The sequence below is a fragment of the Toxotes jaculatrix genome, chromosome 2, assembly GCF_017976425.1.
Source record: "Toxotes jaculatrix isolate fToxJac2 chromosome 2, fToxJac2.pri, whole genome shotgun sequence".
Lineage (NCBI taxonomy): Eukaryota > Metazoa > Chordata > Actinopteri > Toxotidae > Toxotes > Toxotes jaculatrix.
In genome coordinates, this window is record NC_054395.1 from 11124495 (window position 1) to 11135110 (window position 10616).

The window sequence follows — 10616 nt, forward strand, 5'->3', positions numbered from 1 at the left end:
AAGGCTCATACCACAGCTCAGGCGATGAACATGGACACCACAGGTTGGAACTGTCTCTGCAGAGACACCTAAAATCACATATGGAAGTTAGTTCAAGACAAACGTGTAAAGTCTCATTCTGCATCTTTAAAAGACACCGAAAACGGTGTCTTCTAAACAGCATCATTATTATCATTATTTCCTGTTTTATTTTGATGTACTCACCTGTCTTCATGTTGTAGAAGCCTCACTTCCTGCCCCCGTGTTTCCCCACCTCTATGATTACCTGCTCCACCCTTATGTGTTGCACCTCTGTCTCATTACCGCTTCCCCTTGTGTATTTAGTCTTTTCTTCCTCTTTTCCCCAGTCCCAGATCATCTTTGTTCCTATCATTAAGCTTCCCAGCCAAAATCCCCTTCTCTTCCTGCCCGCCTGATTTTTTGCAGAGATTTTTTTTTTTTTTTTGCCTTTGCCCAGTCCTTGCCAGATTTGTTTGCCTTGTTCTGAGTGATTTACTGTGTACTGAACTGTTTGTAAAAAGGTTTGGATTTTATAATGTGAGTTTGTGTCCTGTTGTTCTAAAATGCACTAAAACGAAATTTATATTCAAGCACCCTTATACAAAACACATATTTACCTGCAGCTGCAAGCAGACAGGCTGATGCCAGCACTGTAAGAGAAACAACACAGTCAAGCTGAATCTTTACCAAACACAAAAAACAGAACATAGATTGTGTTCCAAAAAAACAAAAACAAAAAAAACCTTAGCATCCTAGTATATATTCAGAGAACATTCTGTTGGTTGGAAGCTTGTTCTTCTGCCACAAGATGGCACTTCAACCTCGGGAATAATAGATATTTTAAACACTATTGTAGTTCCTCTTCATTTCTGTCACTGTGCTCATGTCCTCATTTATAGATAAACGATTCCTGTTCCTTTCATTGTTCCTGTTCCGTTTCTATTGCTCCTCTCCCACCAAAAAAAAAAAAAAAATATTGAAAGGACTATTCTGACTTCCCACACCCTGACCAAGACCCTATGGAGAGATTTGCTTTCCTTACTACCTGCTGGGAAGCTTAATGTATAGTAATAACAATTTTTGTTGGTTATGTTTTGTATTAATAAGTTTAACCTGCAAATTAACTAGATATCAAAGCTGTCACATACATGTAGTGGAGTAAAAGTACAATGTTTGCCTGAGAAATGTAGAATAGTAGTAGAATAGAAGAGTAAAGTACAAGTACCTCAAAATTGTCCTTCAGTGGAGTAAATGTACTTTCCACCACTGCTACCTACCCAAATATTTTTACTGCATCTAGGTGATTAAATGCATTTGGGTGTATTTGATTCATAGTCAATAAACAGCAGTGTACATTTGTGTCCATTTGTGACGAGGAGATGGAGATGGTATCGCTCAATATTGTGTTTATACGAGTGTGTATGTAAGCGTGCACATTCATTTGTGCACATGGTAAATGCATTATGAGGACGTTGCTTTAATGGGTGTCAGTTAAAAGGCCTCAGCAGACCCTCCAGCAAAACAGAATATAATGAACTCTGTGTTCTGTCTTTTTCGGAGCCTCCACCAGCATATGAGATCTATAACCTAGTGAAAGGCTGTATTCAGCAACAGCGTTGCATGGATTAGTGTATTTGTATTTGAGAACATTTGCCAACAAAATGAATATTATGGTCCTTGCCAGCTTTTGATTTTATACTTTGATGATTACTAGGAAATAGAGGATACAGACAGTCAGGGGACATCCAGTTCAGTGAGGTCCAATGCAGACAAATCCAGCTTAAGAAAGAGAGCCTGCACATGGAGATCTAGACAACAGCGTAGTTAGTCCCCAGATCCAGGACAACATGAGGTCTTAGCAGATTAAGAGTTATACACAACAGTAAGTTTAAAGAAAGTCGTGTCAAAAAGACTAGTTAATACACAGCAATTAATTAATCTCTCCAGTGGAGCAGGAGCTTCAGTGGAAGTTTAGGTTACATGCTTTATGTACATCATGATTCATTCACCACTGAATCATTAGTTTTTTTGCATCAGCAGGTGGATGGAAATGCTCTTTCTGTAAACTGCAAAGTCTCTGTGCTAGAACTAAAATCTTGACAGGTGTAGCAACAGTAACTAAGAGGGTGGGGCTCAGCCTACAGTCAGTGCTTTGTCCTGATCTCTCTCTGCCCCCATTTTCTTCCACTCCCCGACCACTCTGCGTTGCTCAAATGCTATCAACACAGCCATGTGTATTTTCTTATTTTTCAGTTTGCTTCATCTGGAGGAGAAAAAAGGTCAGACAGGAGTGGAAACAAAAGTCTTTTGCTTGCTGCTGATGAGCTGATTTTAACTGCTTTCCTTTTGGTTGCAGAAATCCATGGTTACTTTCTGTTATGAGGTCAGGTTGTTGTGTTTTTATCTGAGGTAACAGTGAACTGAAAATGCTCAGTGAGTACTATGTTAAAGGAAAGTCACTCCCTTCCTCTGAGTAGATTTGGCCTTCACCAAATTTCTTGGCAGACATTTAACTGTGTGTGTGTGTGTGTGTGTGTGTGTGTGTGTGTGTGTGTGAGAGAGAGAGAGAGAGAGAGAGAGAGAGAGAGAGAGAGAGAGGGGGGGGGGGGGGGGGGGGGGGGAGCTTCTGTATTTGTGTTTTGCACATTTAGCCTCAAGTGGAGAGCTTGAGTTCCTCTTTTTGCATTCAGTTTTAATTACTGGAGCCTCATTGACTGCATCCTGTGTTTGTACCTGTGTTCCTGTGTGTGTGTGTGTGTGTGTGTGTGTGTGTGTGTGTGTGTGTGTGTGTGTGTGTGTGTGTGTGTGTGTGTGTGTGTGTGTGTGTGTGTGTGTGTGTGTGTGTGTGTTGTGTGTGTGTGTGTGTGTGTTTGGCTGTTTGACAAACATAAGATCAGGAAATGAAAACTCATCCTCAAACCATGAGTCATGCACACACATTTGATTTGTTTTAGTTGTGTTATTTCACACCTAGCACAGTTCAGACTGAGATTTAAATCGTCAACAGCTGTAGACAAAGGCCAGTAACAGTACTGTGTTTGCAAGGATCGATTCATTGTTGGTTTTGGTCTTTTTATGTGATTTGTTGACAGAAAGAATAACATAGAATAAGCAGCCTTCTTCTTTAATGAAACTGAAATGACTAATCTGAAATATGAAGATTTTTTTTTTTTTTTTAATGACTGAACCAAAAACAATCTAAACAATCTAAAGACACTGGATTTTTTAAAAATTTTTACTTAAATTCAAAGGGCCACGCTTACTTAGGATACTTATACTGATAACTTTTTCTTTTACTCCCTTCACCTTGTGCACCCTTCCCAGAGATAGCTGTGACAGATACAGAAGAATACTGCTGGGGCTTAACTGGCTGCTCTTTAGATTAGACAACTGCAAGCTTCCTCTAATACTGACCTATTTTAGCTAGGTTTAGGTTTCACACACACACGCTCGCACGCACACACAGAGATCTATATCTTTAACCTCCTGAGTCTGACACTGCAGTTTGCATGACATCCTGTGCTCCCACACTTAATTTAAATCCATTCATTAGTTTGGCTGAAACTTCACCGTGGGATTTAAATCCATTAAGTCCTCTCAGTGAAATAATCCTTATAACTTTTGGTGGGAAAAGAACTTCCATCTTTAAGCACAGTCGGGTTGTAAGGCAGAAGTCTAGAAAAGATAAAAACAAGTAAAGGTTAAGACAAAGTTAGAGATATGTTTAGATAATGTTCTTTAGTATTTCCGCCTCCTGTAATCCCACATCCAGAGTTGGTCAAATTAAGGGAAATCAAACAGCCCCATGCTTAAATCTATACCTCAGTTTGACTCCAGTAGTGGGATTTGAGTTCAGTAAAATTGCCTACTGAGGAAAATCCATGGAATTAGCTGAAGCAGTAAGTCGAGGAACAAGCGAATCTATACTTGTTGAAATATTAATGTGCCCTGATTGAGTTGTTTTTTTCAGTTTGATGAACAGATGCTAGAAATGGATTGTTTAATGAAGATCTTCAGACAACAACCAATTGTCATTGTCTTAGTACTCAATATGCAAAGAAAAGACATTCTCTGCTTGCACTGATCAAACTGATCCTAAATCTATATATTGCGGTTAGCAGTAAACAGTACCTTCAAAGCACAAGACATCCACAAGGCCCAGGTCTAAAATTTAAATGAGTATATCATTATAAATCAAAGAAAAAAAAAACTGACAATGTAATTTTATCCTCAAGACAAATTGGTCACCAAAAACTTACCCAGCGTTACCATTCCTTCTCTGTTAGTTCAGTCAGAACAGGAAGTGGTTCCTTTGTTTTCAGATGTTGCTATGGTGAGGTCACTTCCTGCCTTTTGAACAGAACAGTTTGAACTGGAAACATACAGAGATATGAATGGTGATGTGTTCAATAACTGATGAACAGCTTAAAAAAGTGAACAAACCACACAGTGAATCACTGAACCAAAGTGAAAGAAACAATTCAAATTGGCAAAGTGATTTCACTCTCCTGGATTGTTTAAGTCAGTGTTGAAGACATTTTTTCTTTCTCTTTTTTCTTTTTGTTCTGTATTTTTTTTCTTTTTAGCTTTTAGCTTTTTCACTTTTTCATTTTCTCTGGCCTTTCTCTCCTCTCATTCCGTTGTGCTTTACTTCATTTCTTGTTCTTCATACCCAGATTTGCAAAACACATTGGAGTTTTATTGCCACTTGGAGCCATCTGGGGATTGAACACAGACAAAAGGATAAAATGAATATCGCTTCACAAAAAAAGACAATTAAGCACTGATTTAGCTAAGTCTGCAGTTTTAGCTGCTTTACAGGGAATAGGGAGTTAACTGCTACCTAATCACTTTCTCTAATTCTAGCTTTCATATTGTGTTTACCAAATGCTGAATCTCAACAAAACACCGTCTGTCCACTCCACCTAAGGGGTTAGTAATACTTTCATGGCCAAGCCATGTTAATAACATCTTTTCCTTCTTATCTGTGGGACCACGTTTACGTGACCATCAACATTTCAGGGCAGCTATGGCCAGTGAAGAGAGTCAAGATGACTGCAGCTAACTCCAAAGTTAAAACAAGTATGGTATGGTTTGGAAAATGGCTGTTAATAATGCAGTGTAGTTGTGGTTCCTGAAATAAAGATACCCAAAGGAAATCTTACTTGAAACAAATACTTAAAAAAAAAATTATTTTTTATCATTGAAAATAACCAAATAGTTTCTGTTCTAGGGGCCTATTAAACGTGTGAAAGGTACTGTATTTCCCATGATCTCATGACACAGCTGAATGTTGTTTCTGTCTTACCTCTCTCAAAAGCCATGCTCAGCATTTCAGCCCAAGGGCCTTGAAGAGCTGTGCCGCCCAGCTATGTGGAGTATTTCACTATGTCTTCTACATGAGTCTGAGTCTTCAGAGGGTCCCCATGCTGTGGAAGATGTCATGCCATGCTCGGTACCAAAGAAGCCGTGTCCCAGCGACCTCAAGGATGACAGGCCTGTCGCATTAACGTCTTTCATCATGGAGACTCATCCCGGAGCAGCTCCGGCCTATGGTCAAACCACTTTTGAATCCCCTTCAGTTCATCTACCAGCCCCATCTTGGAGTGGACGACGCCATCATCTACCTGCTCAACCAGGTCTACACCGACCTGGACAGGCCGGCGAGCACTGTGAGGGTCATGTTTTTTGATTTCTCCAGCGCGTTTGACACCATCAGGCTGACTTTGCTGGGTGAGAAGCTGACAGCGATGCAGGTGGATGCCCCACTGGTGTCCTGGATTGTGGACTATCTGACTGGCAGACCACAGTACGTGCGCTTGCAGTGCTGTATGTCAGACAGAGTGGTCAGCAACACCGGGGCTCCGCAGGGGACTGACCTCTCTCCCTTCCTCTTCACTCTCTGACTTCAGCTGTTGCACAGAGACCTGCCATCTTCAGACGTTTTCTGACGACTTTGCAGTAGTAGGACATATTTCAGGTGGTAATGAGAGTGAGTACAGGACTGTGGTGGACAACTTTGTCACATAGAGCAGGGGAAACCACCTACACAAGAATACGGTGACCCCTGTTAACATTCAAGGGGTCAATGTGGACATGGTGGAGGAGTGCAGGTACCTAGGGGTGTACCTAGATCACAAACTGGACTGGTCCAAAAAAGAGGACACTATCTACAAAAACGGCCAGAGCCGTCTCTATTTTCTGAGATGGTTTGTCCGTAACTAAAGTATTTCCCTATAGGGAATAATAAAGTTTTTCTGATTCATAAGGGGCGGCCCAGTGAGTGCTTGATTACTAGCAGCTAATCTGAGAGGACACTGCTATTTAACTGAAGTACAATACATAAAAACAAGAAAACAAATCATGTTAAATTCCAACAAACATTTATTTGTGAATTCTATGACAAACAGGAGGCAGTTATAATATCTCGTTTTGCAAGCTACATTGGTCGCAAAAACCAAAATCCCCAACCCCTTTAAAAATCCACCTAGATCAAATTTTCTTATTTCACGTCTTTAACATTTGCTGCCATTTTTTTAATCTTGTTTTTCATCAGCTTCAAAATCCTATGTACAGAGGAAATGCTCAAGTGTGGTCAATAAAGGGAGAGAGCTACATACTTCCACAGCGACCTGGTTTCAGATCAGCTGTTGACATTCAGCTTTTCTCAAAGAAACAGAAGGACAGAGAGAGTACAAGCCTTTCCTTTCCTTTCTTTTCAAGTAGCAATACAAGGGGACAAATTTCCTTACTATGTACTCATTTTATTTAGCTTTCATTGCATTCTCCTTTTATTCAAGAATCAAGCATTATTTAAAAAAAGACAAGAGTACATTATATAAAGCGAATATACAGGCTGTCTCTAAGGTAATAGTTTAGCTAATATTATGAACAGCTAAGAAATCATGTACATATTGCCAGGATGTAATAATCGTATGAACGGTATGGAAACACGTTAAAAAGGCTGGAAAGATTCATGTTACTTTTCAAACAGGCTCACAGACACACAGGGAACAATGAGACCATGCAACCTGTAAGAATTCATCTGTCATTGGCTGGTGATGCTGAGTGAAACTGTAAAACTGTTCTTTCATTAGATGCAAATGTCTAGTATGTATAACCTGAGGGGGAGGAGCGAATGAGACACCCGATAGACAGGTGGAAAGGCTGGAGAGGCAGAGACATAACTGACCAATGACATCAGAGACGGAAAGAGATTTGAGTGAACGCTGACTGCGCCATTTTGTATTTTTTATAGAAAATTCATCCAGGTTGCCGTAAATGCCAATAGATCTGAGATATATCCAGTAATAAAAATCAAATAAAGTGGCAAAGATAAGACAGAAAATATTATTACCATTTAAAGTAATCCAGACCAATTATTTTATACCTATTCCATATATTTTTGCATCCTTTGTGTGACATGAACAGTGGCAGTTTTATGCACAGCCTGGACATGTGCTGGAATCTTCATATCGTCTCTCGTATCTTAGCTTCCTATCATCCAAAATATATGCTGACGCTTGAACTCATCAGTATCAGCAGAAAAACATTTAACCAAAATGTAACATTGGTCCAAATTTTCACCCATTTGGAGGTCTGGTCACACTAAAGTGAAGCAAAACTAATTTCTAAGGCATACTGTACTGTTGACACTGAGGTCCCATACTGGCTTGCAACCACTGATGATTGATGTAAACACTAATCTGTCTACATCTACTGCAAGACAACAAATGAAGACAATTTTGTAATTAATCTGGAAGTTGGCATCATCATCTTACAGAGGAAAGGCACTAAAGTGACCTTCTAATTGACAGAGAGACTAAATGACAATAGGACTAAGGCCCTGTTATACAGGCATCGAATATGTCCTGATGATTGATCATAATTATGTCAAAGACACATGAGTAGTAAGTTCTGTGGGTTTTTTTTGTAGCGATGCGTCTCAGACAATATTAAAAAGTGCTCGAGGTAGAACAGAACCTTAACTTTCTATCTCGTTTCACCTATGTCAATGAGGTGGGCACATCTTTTAAAATGAACTTTTAAAATGACGTCTATTATAAAATAGCTCAGCGTTTAAATGATTTTTGTACTCAAATTGGGAAAGGTCAGAGAAATACAATATTTTTCTTTATTAATTATTGTACATGATGCCAAAATCTCTACAGCTGTGTAAAACGTTGATTTGTTTCAGGTTTGTGCTTTTATTGTGCTACATTTTTTTTCCAATTTCAAAACAAAAATCATATTAATTGTTCAGACATGTTATTGACAGTTCCAAATGTTGCATGTTCAAATTTTTAATTAGATGGAAAGAGTGTAAGAATGACTCCTTGATCACTGGCTTTACTGTGACAGATTCTGTAGTTTTGCATTATATCCAAAAAGAATAAGTGGTGCTGAACCCATATTATGGCATGATGAAGGTTCCTCTCTGGTTTTATACTACATCATCCTGGTGTGTGGTGGCAGAGACTATGGGACGACTGAGTCATTACTGGACGGTGGTCATGGCAGACAGGACTTCTGCCAGCCTGGAGATAGATCTGTACTGTGTGTAAACCTCTCAGGGCCTTTTTACTGCATACAAAGATTTTTGACAGAGATGTCAGCAGCCGTAATGGAGGCCCCCAGCTAAAGGGCCACAGTAACTGGAAAAATGATCTTAGTAGTTATTCCATGTCTCTCTTACCATGACATTACTAATGAGTCTGAACTATTTTGAGTGTAGATAATAACATGTTGGCTAGCTAGCGAGCTATGACTGTCTCGTTAACATGCAGCATGTACTGTAATTTGTGAACTAACATAAGAAGCTAGCATTAGTGGCTAGTATTCGTCAAAAGTGGGAAATGTGTCAATACCATGCTTGCGTCTTTTAACTTCTTGGCTAGAGGAAACATGCTGTGAAGTGTTTTTATTTGGCTAATTTGGCAGGTTTTGTCTGAAAAAATGAGCCAGACCTCCTGATTATGAACTTTATGGAACAACTCCACTAAAAACCTTTGTTTTGCTAGCATGTGTAGCATTGTGCAACCAACGCAAACCGCTAACCTGGCCAGCGTCAAACAGAAGCAGGATATTTAGCCACGTGGCAAATACAGTTATTGCTGAAACAATATGTACAATGCGTACAGGGGTGCAGCAAAGTAATGAATCATGCTGCAGGAGTGGATTCAAAAGTTTCTATGGACATTTAAAAATATTTTTTGGGGGGGACGACAGGTGCGACCAAAGTTATAAACTTTTCAGAGCCATCTTTCTGGGTGGAAAGTGTATGATACTTTGAACGCTGATTTTTGGTGGAAAACTCCAGAGAGTTTACTGTGTCTTGGTGAACATTGAAGTCAGTCTTTTTTATCTGGACCAGTACCAACAGCACCACAATAATCTGTGTTGATGTTAAATACATAACGTGTATTAGCATCAAGTTAATTGTCTTCAGCGACTACACCAGATGTGGTTTATTTTTAATTGTGTGACACAACTACAAAGCTTTAAAAGATGGAAGCATCACGGAATGTAGAAAGGAATGGATGTGTACCCAACCTTATAAGCTGTGCTTTTTGGGACACTTGGAAACCTTTTGAAATGAGGTTATATTATTTCTGTGGTCTTAAACCAAGGATAAGATTTCTTGGCTAAAACTACCTGTTGTGTAATTGTGGTCAAAAATCAGACAGCCTATTCCTGTGGCAATCAGACCAGTACCTTTTGAAGCAGCGACTGGTTTCATGCAGTTGGTTTTGTACCAGCAGTAGGGGCTGCAGTGGAGACAGACAGCAGCATTTAGACTGTGGGTTTTCCTCAGTGTGTTATTTAAATACATGCACTGTTACTGTAATGCCCTATTTTAAACTGCTGAGTCATTAAAATTGTGTGCAGCGATGGAGAAATACTCGACTGCTGCTCTTACACAAGCTGTGGATGAGACAGATGAATGGACAGATGGGTAGATGCCTTGTTAAAGGCATTAAGCCCACAGCAGACCTTACACTAAGTAGCACCATGATAACTAAAGAGAAAGAATAGAAACAGGCTAATGCATCAGCAAAACACATCTGTATAAAATAAACAAAACTAAACAAAAATAATTTACTTTCCAGAAATACAATAACCCCTGGTGTAAAAAAAGTTAATATATCTTATTATACCTGTAAATCATTTTGTCCTTCCACCACTATGGTACAGTACTTAATTGTAGCTTTACAGCCTGATCGCAATTATGTGCATAAAAAGAATCTTACCCATTTAAAAAAAAGGCCTGCTGGGCTTGTTCATGTGTTTTTCATATGGAGTCCAGTTTTGGTGTGAGCTGACTAATAGGCAATCTGACAGGCACTTTGAATATTGGTTGATTGAGTAGAAAGAGAATGACATTGCAAACAAATGGAAAGAAGAAAAAATGTAATAAAAACCCTTCCAAATATGATTACTTTCAATTTACAGTATTTAAGTTTTCAACTAATAAGACAGACCAGTCTTTTACTACTTTCCCAGATATTCTTCTTAAGTGTGCAGACAATCCTACTTAAAGACATTTTATTTCACTAGAACTGAATGCCACCTAGATTAAAAAAAAGAAGGAATACATTTTAATTTAGTAAAACAAC